The sequence below is a fragment of the Talpa europaea genome, assembly GCF_964194135.1.
Source record: "Talpa europaea genome assembly, chromosome: 7".
In the NCBI taxonomy this organism is placed as follows: Eukaryota; Metazoa; Chordata; class Mammalia; order Eulipotyphla; family Talpidae; genus Talpa; species Talpa europaea.
The window spans coordinates 35,750,059-35,761,143 of NC_140074.1; positions in this window are offsets into that span (position 1 = coordinate 35,750,059).

The window sequence follows — 11,085 nt, forward strand, 5'->3', positions numbered from 1 at the left end:
ATGGTACCTGCACAGTGGAGACAGAGGTGGAGAGACATGGAGCTACATCTATAGATCAGGTGTGGCGTTAGGGAGGGAAAGGGGAAGATTGGTCTGGCAGGCTGATAGCATGCAAAAGGGCATGGAGGCATCGAAGTATGAGGCAGAAGTTGGGTGTGGCATACCGGAGCAGGTCAGTGTGGCAGAATCCCTGGGAAGGTATACAAGAGTCACAGAAAGGTGTTGGAGATGTTGAGGAATTGGATCGCCATGGATTGCTGAGTCTTAATTTCATCTTGTTGGTCATGGGTAAAGGAGGAAATGTGACTACCAGATTCATGCTTTCCAAAGGCCATTATGGAGTGGTAGAGAATGGACTTCAGGAGAATAAAGGGAAAATGTTCTTGAGCATAAACAAGGAAACTGATTAAGAAGCTGTTTTTCAAGCCCACAGCTGATGAGCATCCTGCATCAGGAGACTAGGGGAATGCAATGGATATCAGTCTATTTCTGAGATAGGATCATTGATAATCACAATAGTAATTTGTTAAGACTGTGGCACCTCTGGAACTCCAACATCTTCTCCTGTTCTGACTCATGGATCCTTGACAGTTTAAGAGCTATGGCAGGAAACAGAAGAAAAGAGGCCCTGAAATGGAGTTTGACAATATTTTACTTTCAGAATTTCTCTCTGTTTTGGCATGATATTGCCATCCAGCTAAATGAGAAGTTTTTTAAGGATGCAGATCATACCTTACTCCCTATTTCATGTCCCATTCTTATTGCCCTGCTGGCCTCAAAGAAAGGGTTTAATAATTACTTGAACAAATGAGTATGTGAATTAAAAAGGCTCATTTCTCAGTGCACCTGCTAGTATTAAGGAGAAAAACATAAGCACATTAAAGAAATATGGAACTCTGAGGCCTTCATTGGTGAACATGTTGAGCAAGGTAGTTCTAAGCTACCTTTGAGACAAAACATTGCCCTTATTCTGTTCATGATACAGAAAAATCTGTTATCTGTATCACTAACATGGACTGGTCTTAATGCACTGTTGTACTTGCTGTATGTGCATGGAGGGCTAGACCAGCATGTGAATTATATGAGCGTGAAAAGAACTATCTTAGGCTCAAGATGCCTTTAAAGAGACTCTCAAATCAACATCCAATTACTAGGTGTGCAAAAATTTCCTTTAAGTGCTTCAAACTTCTCAAGGATTACACAACAAAATGAAGGATTTCCTTTTTTTTCTCCTTCAGTGGACCTGGCTTGTCCGAAATGAATTCTACTCATTGGACTTATCTTCAAGATATAAGCAGTCCCATTGGAAAATATGGATCTGAGACCCTTTGCTGAGAATACTTCAGTCTCAGAAAACTTCAGTGAAAATCAGGTTCCTAAAAGGCAAGGGTTTGAGCCCATGGGCTATGGGGAGAAGGCAATTAGACTAGTAATTCAGAGCTTATGACTTAGCTCACCAATGTTTAAAACTTAATAAAGTCTGTAATAAAGAACAATTACAGTCTTAGGAAAAAATCAAGAGAAAAAAGAAAAACATTTATTTGGTATGTGAACACTAAATAACCTCTAAGTGTGTGTTTACATACATTTCTTAGGTTTGATCTTCTAATTATGACACAAAAATATGGAGGAAAGGTCACACACATTCCTTTAGAATAAATTTGTGCAATCTAAGAGACCTATGCTAACTTCCTTTCATGGCAGTCTAGTCGAGCTATAGGAATATCATTTCTTTCTATGACCTGAGTCTAGTGTTCGAACTAGTCCTTCATATCACTAATTTAGTAGATGGAAATGAGAAAGATGGTGGGATAAATGGCAGGAGAGGAGTAAGGAGGAAAAACAAGGGAACATATGGGGTCACATGGAATATTGTGGTCCTGGAATTCTTCATCTATCTCTCAAGACCCACTTGCTATTCTTTTGTGCCTTGTTTTGTGTCCCAAAGGAAGCTGATGTTCCTCTACTGCATTAGCGGCTCACTTGTTTTCTGTCTCCCATTTGGTACAAATGGGAAATCTGAGCCATTAGCGGGAAGTCTGTAGGTGGGGGAGAGTGGGATCATGGTGTCCATTCCTTTGTTGGACTTGCAACTAGTTGAATGTCTCCACCTCAGGTTGCAGTTCTGGGAGGGGGATGGTCATCTACTATGGCTACTTTCCTTGGATTCTGGGACACACCCTTTCCCTTCATCCTTTCAGCTCTACAGGTTAGGAAAGTTCTCCACAATTGTAGCCTGGGTATGTTTCACCATACTTTGTTGATTTCTCTGAGCCCTGCCTTATCTTTGTAAAAGTTCCTTCATTAACTTGCCTCCAGTCTCATTTGAATGTGTACCATCAGCTCCTTGCTGGGAAGGCTGACTGATACAATTGTCTTCTAAATGGAGCCCTAAACTCTGACAAGACAATCTTGGAAAATCCCAAGGAGAGAGAGTAACAATTTTCGCTGACCTTTTTCTTTAGCCTTAGTAATGAAAAAATAAATGGTTGTTTAAAATGTAATCTGTAGTTAATTATTGATGGGATAATGTTCCCTTCCTTAGTGTTCACTCTCTTCTGGTAAACCCAGATTCCTAATTAACTATAAACAAAATTATGAAACTACTTTATGAATTAAGCTTTGAGCAACTTAAGTTTGAGATGCCTGAGGGAGAGTTTAGTGGTAATACTTTCTAAGTTTTCAAAGATGAAATTGCTTGCCACTGAAGACAGTTGAGTTCCAGACATTATAAGATGTTCACAGAGAAGTTGGAAAAGCCATCTATTTGTTGTCCAACTTGATGATTTTAAGGTCTTTTCTAGTGTGTACTTTTATGGTCCTTAGTTTGATGCTATAATGGTCCTCTGCCACAATAATAATGATGAAAATGTTAACTATTAACTTGGAAATTTTAATATGATGATTTATGAACAATGTAAACACAGATCTTAAAGAAAATTCAGCTTTACTGTAACATGGTGAAAACCCTGGTCTCTGGAGACAGATAAACCTCTGTTTCAATCCTAGCTCTTAACGAAAAGCTAGATGGCTTATGGAAGTTTCCTCACAACTCTGTATCTCAGTTTTCTCACATCTTTCTCATAGACGAATGGTGGGAAATCAGTGATATAACGCCTAGGACAAATTTAGGTACTCAATAAATGTTAAGTCTCTTTGCTTCACCATTATCACTAAACAGTTCTTCCTGCTACATAAATTTATAGTGCAAATGTAAATAAGAATGCACTTAAGAATTCTTTTTTAATTGAAAACCACAATCAAAGTAGTGTTCTACACACCCACTTCAGCATCATACAACTTTGAGGGCACTGAGTTACATGCTATGAAAAAATGCATCATCTTAGACTATTTTCCTTGAAAGAGGTGATGTTTAAAAATACTAGTATATAAATTCTATTTAAACAGTGCTTTCCATCTAAAACCATTTTGCTTGTGGCCTTACAATAACATTATAAGCCTGGCACTATCTCTATTTATAAAGGAAGGAATTTATAAAGGGCAGAAACACCACTCATATTTCAAGAGGAAGTGGTCTTTCCACTGACTCATCAGACATTTTATTCAGTTGGAGAAACAAGATTAAAGTTTAAAAAAGTTAAAATAAAAAAATCAGACAACACACAGGAGCATAGATGTACTACGTATGTCAACCCAAATCATCTCTAAGTACAATTAGGAATTTACAAAGCAAGAAAACCTCCCTGGGCTGGGGTAGTGAGGCCATTAGAGAAACATGGAGCTGAGGCATTCAGAGCATAGGCACAGGCAACTTGATTAGTTCCTGCCTCTTTCACAGACAATTTGGGGTATTCTGGTCAAGCTATACAGCCTTTTTAAGCCTCAGTTTCCTCATCTGCATCATGGAGGTAATAACAGAAACTACCCATGGGATTTTGTACGGTAGAAATGAAGTGCTTGACATGATAACCTGACTTCAGAGAAAGTGTATAATAATTATAGCTGTTATTATAAGACAAACTAACAGAGTCCCAGTGGAGGGCTGATCTGCCTAGAGTCACAGAGCTGGTTGGTGACAAAGCAGAGACTGGAGCCCAGATCCTGTCCAGTGTCCTTTTGTTACAAATGAGCCATAGTTTAATCAGGTTCTGAAACACAGGTGATAATAACTTTAGCTGAAAGAGAAACTATTTGAGGCTGCTTTTCCAGGAAGCAGAAGCATCACAAGTACTATGAAGAAAACATAAATAAATCACATTCCTTCAGAACGTTCTTGTCTTCCTCCTAGGAGTAGGACTGCCTCACAGCTGAACCCCTTATAACATGGTTCATTTGTGACTTGAGTGACCAAATCCCTTTAGACAGGTATAAAAAGAAACAGGCTTACAATGTGTTTGGAGCTACTGTGACTAATGCCATAGTGAGGCCCCAGTGTAGACAGGTCTGGCTGGACAGAAATGGATGTGGAGATTAAAGAACTAAAGTAAAGCCTGCAATCATCTTTGAAACTAACTTGTGCCTGGTTTTATACACACTATTTAGCTATTTTGAGTCACCAGGGACTTATCACTCCCAGCCTCAATTCAAAAAGCATTCTACTGGTCACATGTTGTAACCAGGAGCGTGGCAGCCCTATGACCAGTTACCATAACACCCTTGGCTAATAAGTGCAGGCTTTATCACAACGCATCAAGGCTGAATGAATTTATACAATCAAGACTTAAATCATATTGTAACTTTAAACAAGACTGAATTTAACATTTTTTCAGTCTTTTCCCTGCTAACATCGCTTCTCGTGGAAGTATTTGTGGTTCTTTGCCTTTTAAAGACATTTCAGATCAACCCCAATTCCAGTGAGCACAAGTTGACCCAAAATCTTTATTGGGCTCTTGCGGCACCATTTTCCTGACTTTTCTTGGAATAAAAGGAGAGCCTCCCTGGGTTTAGAAAGTGCTTTTCTGGTTAATGAGGACTGCACAGTTTTATTCCTAATTACGGTAGTCCCTTTTATAGTGTCACTTTTCTAGAAGAGATTGGAAAGTTTGCATTCTTAAATGCCAAGCCAGCAAAACAGTTGTAGCATATATTAAAATTGGAGTAGTTATAATATTCTATTTAATTCTTAGGACCAATAGAGAGATTTCCACATGGAATATCCGTAGATATTCAGAGAATAACAAAGGAAGACATCCCAGCCCTTGTATCTGAGCTAGGACAGAGTTGAGAAAGCTGCAATTTTGTGAATTTGTGAATTAAAACCCTCAGAGATGCCCTTCTTGGCTCTTTTTTACCGTGCGATATCTAACGAATCCTTCTTTCTTAGAGAATAAGGTGTCATTTTTCTGTTTCACTGTTAAGTATGACATACTCAAACCTAACTAGTTTAGAGGGCCTTGCTTAGGCCATACATCTGGATTTTAGCCAATTTGTACAGTGTTGATATAGATATTTCAAAGCATATCCCCCCAGCAACACTAGTAAACTGATTTTTGAATACTTTTAGGGGAGGGTCTGCATATTTATTTTGTATCCCTCCCTCCCTCCCTTATTTTGGTCCCTCTCTGTTTTGATTTCATTCATTACTTAGCTTCACCCTTAAAACCAGGAATTTGGTAATGACTTTTTCCTTTAAGAAAATGATAGACAGTACCTGCCATAGCATCAATAGTGACGAGAGATCAAGTACTAATATTCCCTCCCCTACCTTGGGTTACCGTCCATGCTAATTCAGGCAAGACTTACTTCAAAGAGGTCAGCATGGTAGGACAGAACCTGGCTGGTTCCCCAGCATTGCCACATGTGTCCCTTTGTCTCAACTTCACATCTGTATGACAGGGTTAGGTTGAATCAATCCTTTAGGTCTCTCTGAGAATCATGAGGTAACCCAGAGAGAGCACTGAGCTAGGTGTACCAGGAAATGCTTACTCGGTGTTAGTCACCTTCCTTTTCCCTTCAGGGTGGTCAGATGAAATACTTAAATAGTCTGCCTAGGAAGGCAAATTTGCAATAGAAACCTCAAAAACTGTGAATGTCTTCTTTCTTGGTAAAGGATTGAGAAAATTGGAGAAATTTCTAAATGTGAAACTTCTGTCATGTAGTTAATCTTTGACCTCAGAGAAGAGACTGTAAGACCAGCCTACGTAAGGAATATATAATCGAGCAGGAGACTAGCATTTGCCTACTTACCACCAGGGGACAATATCAGGCTATAATTACTGTGCAGATGCTCCTTATGAAATGCTGGGATGGGCGATGTGAAACCCAAAAAGATGTATGAGACAGCTTCTTCCAAGAACATCCAAGGTGGGGACATAATGTAGTGGGAAGGGTATTGATCTTTGACCCCAAGTCTTACCTACTAGCTAACTGAACATCTCTGACTCTCCAGTTTTGTTTCATTTCTATCTGTAAAATAGTCAAAAGAATTTCTGATTTCCTCACAGTATTATTTAGAGTAGAACGTCTCAGACATCAATGTCTGTACAAAGCAGCTGAGGTTCTTGTTAAAATGCAGACTCTGGTTCAGTAAGTTTTCAGGTGGCGCCTGAGATTCTGCATTTTTGGTAACTTCCAGGAGATGCTGATGTTGCTGATCTGTGGACCACACTCTAAGAAGTGAGGCTTAGAGGATTATGTGACATACTCTACATGTAAAAGAGCTTGTAAACTCTTGGGATGACAGGGAGAATACTGCTGTCCACTGAGAAATTTTCTCTGCTAAAACTAGTGACTTTCCTGTCTTTCCATTCTACATTATTCTTTTCAGTCTGAATTAATTTTTTTAGTGTGATTAAGGTGAGGCCTAACAGAACACACCAAGCCTGGCACAACTCAGATACTGAGAAAACAAGAAGGGTAATAATGAGAAGGAAAGTATATAACTACATTGTTTTAGGGATAGTGATGGCTGTGTCCTTTTAGAGATCAAGGATGTGATAGAAAGATTGGAAACAGCCTGATGGTATTTTTCATTGAGTATTTAAGGACGGCATAAGTGAAGATAGATGAATTGAATATGTTTACACTGATGATAAAGAAATTTTGGGACATAAATGTGAATAGATGTGGACTGATAAACTTCTAGAAATTACTTGTGACATCTGAATCTGTCTGTGTGGTTATAGCTACTCACAGATCTCTAGAAGAGAGACAAAAACATGGAGAAATCCTTTTTTGGAAAAAAAATTCCTTTTAAATCTAAGACCATGGCTCTTACATATTGTGAAGAGCATTTACTGAGCACCGACTGTGTGCAGAATACGAGACCAAGTGTAATGCCTCTTTCCATGGAGCTCATGTCATCTTGTGGCAGCACCAAACAGGCATGAGGACCCAGGAGCAGAGCTGCTTGGCTTTCTCATTGTTTCTGGCAAGCTGGCTGTACCTTTCAAGTTTTAAAAATACGTCACAGGTTATTCTGAGTTACTCTCTATTAATATTTGAACTAACAGAAAAAATAAAAGGCAAGCATTTAAAAGCAAAGAAATAAAAATTCTTTACTCAGCACCTCACAATCCCATCTCATCTCAGACTGTACCCCCATCCCACCCTGTGATTCCCTGGTGCTTCCTGCTCATTTTCTCCATAGCCCTTATCAACACGCTAGATAAATGATTCTGCTGTCGTTAAGTCTTCACTCCTCTGACAGTCACTCACTGAGGGGGCGGGGTAGAATTCTGCCTGCTTTGTCCACTGCTATATTCCAACAAGTGGAATTGTGTGAGCACTGGTTGGAAGAGTAAATAAACAGTGAGGATTTATCAAAGACATATGCTTGACAATATTTTCCTGAAGACTTTAGAGACTGTGGTTTCAAACTTGCAGAGGCCACCTCTGGATTTCTTGGAACCACACCTATGTCTCATTATTTAACACCAATTCTCCCAAATAAACAACTTTCCGTTTCCTACTGAAGGTAGCATCCAATACAATGCATTTTCCAAGATGGAATGAATGTTTACTAAACAATAACTATGACTAGGACACTCTTTCTTGTTTGCTATATCCTTCCAAATACAAGGGGCTTATGCAGCCATCCAGAATTACCTACATGAATTACACTCCTTCTGGAGTATACAAAGTGACTGTTGACTGCCTAAGGGATCTCTTTCTCTTTGTCTTGGTGAAGAGGGAATCACAGGAACAGAACAGGGGAAGAGGGCTAATCTTTGTGCAGGTGGTCAAGCAGAAAGCTTTTGATAGGTCTTTCTAATCTAATCTATCTCCCACGAGCCTCCTGGACCAACAGGATAGAGCATCTCTGGAGGCAGAGAAATACGGTGGGAAATGTTAGTCCCTAACTTGTGGCTCCCCAGGCTGTGCCCGTTGAGTCCCTATCAAGGCCCAATTGAAATAGCCTGTCCTGTTCTTTCTTCCTTCTTTCCTCCCACCCTCCTGTCTTGCCTCCCTCCCTCCTTACCAATGATTTGGGGACCCCTTGGAGCTAGGGTTTTCAGTTTAACCCCAGGGTCATTTGGGAGCCACTGAGATCACCACGGTTTGCTGTCTTAACCCTTTAAAGGTGACACTGATAGTATCTTGCAGGCCAGAGTGTCCAAAATGGTTTAGTGAAAGCTGAGCTTCAGCTCCTGAGTCCTATTTTCAATCTTCATGCAGTTTTAAGATTTAGCCCAATTTCCAGACCTTCCCCTACCTGGGCTTGAAAATGGCTTTATCTCACACTTTGCGGCAGGAGGTAAGTAGGTTTCTATGTGAAAGTGATGGTGCCAAAGACATTTACGAACATTAAAAAATGTCTGAACATGGCTTCAAGCCACTCAGCCTATTTCTCATCCTGTGCTGTGCCTTGTGGAGCGTATGCAAGTTCAGAGCTCTCTTTGAAATCAGTGGCAGTTATGAGCTTGGAGCAACTCTGTGGGGCACTGAGCAATATAATAAATGAGCCTCTTTGAAGACCAACCATTGTAGTTGGGCTTTTTTATGCTTTCTGATACTGATTTCTCAGGGATGTTTGGTGGTGGGAGTGGCCCACCAACACAGGCCTTTGGTTTTCAACTTTGGGCCTGAAAGAGATAAGGGGGACAGGGAAATAAGTTCTCTTGTTGCTTTAGAAATTGGCCCAAACCCTTTTACTGTCCTTTTGATACCAACACCTGGGGTACACTGTACCACACCCACATGCCTTGAGCTAAACACCTTGAAAGCAGCCTTTCATCTGCATATACTCACTGGTCTATGGAGCAACAAACCAACAACAACAATAAGAAGAAAAACATACAAATGGTGAGACCCCATAGCACACTGATTTGTCTACCATGGGTTATATAGTTAGTCTAAAGCAAAGAAGACAATCTGTGATATTTTTCTTGTTTTTCTAATGACACTATAGGCCAAGGTGATATTCAGATACCAAGATGAAATTTTTTGGATATTCTTAGAGGACTAAAAAATTTTTTTGCTTTGCAATTTGACTGACTACTCCAAAATGACTAGTATATGTATCTCAAACAATTCAGTTAGACAGTATGTTAAAGTTGCCTTTTAAACATATTTAGGAAGACTGAATTATTTGTTACAATTTATCCAAGTACAAGTTTGAATGGCGACACAATGTAAGCTCCTTTACATTAGATGTCTCATTTAATCCTCAGTGCAGTCTGCTGAAGTAGGTATGATTATTTTTGTTGTTTTATAATTAAGGAAACTGAAACACCAAGAAGTAAAGAGGTTCAAGGTGAAGAGCTAATACTTGATAGATGCTGGATTTGAACCTAAGCATTCTGGCTTCGAGACTATGCTCTGGACCATCCCTAGCTTTATACCAGATAAACATGGAGCTCTTTATGAAAAATCAATTGTTTGTTGGCATTTGGATTTAAGGGAAAGAGTTCTTTGTGCTGTCATGAGTGGAACATGAATGGCTCAGAGGCCAATGCCTTTCTCAACACTCCCCACAATTCTAACAATGCTGACAGAGCTGGGCTGTTTCTCATTGGGTTCTTCCCCACAAGCAGAGGCCTAATGCCAAAATGTAATTTAGTAAAAGTAAGTAAAAGTAAAGGGGGCTGGAATAACACAGTTCAAGTATTTAGTTTGGATGGCTTACCTTGGTCTTGAGATATAATCTAAACTATCTGCTGAGATGGATGGACTTCATGTCCTTCAAGCAATCCTCCATGGAGCCTCCTTAGTTGTAAACATTCCTTGGGCACTGCTCTGCTGGAGGAAAAAGAAAAATCACAACCATATAGAATGGAGACCATAAATCTGTAGTGAAACTAATCTCAGTTGTGCCTTCAATGTTACTCGGCAGTCCTATTATACGTGTTTCTCCCATTTCCCTTAGCTGCTATTCCAAACCGTTACCACTCCTCAAAGCTTTCAATCTTCTCTCTCTGGGATGACCTGGCTTCTGAGTTAGGGGCTAGCACTTATCAAGAGTGACTTCTTTCCTGCTCCCATCCATGCGCCAACAAGTGCACTGGCATTTGTACCCATCCTATGCTTGTCCTCATCTTTAGCAAAAGACTGTCTTCCCATCCAAAGCAATTCCATATACTGGTGCTGGGGCAGTCATGCCGTCTTGCCTCCTTAGAAAATCTGCCTTATCAATATTGTCCTTTTTACCTCAGTGCTCCATTGGTTGTTCCCCTTGGTATAAAAATATATTTGTCCTTTTCACTTAAAAAACAAATGGTCTATTTACTTAACACCCCTATGCTTCTCTCTTTGACAGCTATTGTTTTATAAAATGCAACCTAGATTTATTCTCTGACTCTGACTCACCTATCCACTTTCTAACCCTTTCTAATTTGATTCAACCCATGTCACTGCATGGACTCTGTCCTGTTTCATGTCCTAATCCAACAGAATAAATATTTTTAGTTCTCATTTTATATGATTTGTCCAGCTGATTATTCTCCTGTTCTTGAAGTTCTAATTTTACTTTCCATGACATGACTCTTTTCCTGGCTGATCTCGACACTAGCTGCTCCTTTTCTTGCACCTTGATTGGCTTAAATTTATTTCTCTGCCCTCTTCTTAAATGTCAGTATCTTCTTTTTCCACATTTATCACTTTGAGGGGATGGGAGGGAATCTTGCCCATACTAATTTACATTTAAATCTCTATCCTGAGCCACAGTCCATAGCTCTCCAATTGATT